Below are 428 nucleotides of genomic sequence, written 5' to 3' on the forward strand. Positions count from 1 at the left end.
CCGCCGACTCTTCTCGCAAACACGCAAATTAACGCCTTTTCTCCTTCTAATTTACTTTTCAAACTAAATCCAGCTTTATTTCCACTCTCGCGGCAACAAACCTGCATGCGCCCCCGGGAAAGCGCCCCGATCCTCTCACGGCTGCTGCTGCTGCGCTGGCTCATGCAGACAGACTGGCTCGGTCTTCAGGACTTGAGATTCTTAAGGAAAATCCCGCAAAACTTCTTTTAAATTTCGCAAAAAATGAAAAATGCAGTTTTGTCCTCCTTATCCCAAAAAGAACTAAAGAACAAACCCGTGTCGGTCCGGCTAGACTTCAGCTTCCCTAGTTCAGAATCTGCACAGCAGCAGGACGGGCAGCAGCAGAATAGATTCGATCCGTAGAAAACCTCCACAATCGGCACACAGCCACACTCCGCAAGTGGTAT

This window comes from Eimeria tenella, genomic scaffold (genome assembly GCF_000499545.2).
Source record: "Eimeria tenella Houghton genomic scaffold, Eth_scaff2058, whole genome shotgun sequence".
Taxonomy (NCBI): Eukaryota; Apicomplexa; class Conoidasida; order Eucoccidiorida; family Eimeriidae; genus Eimeria; species Eimeria tenella.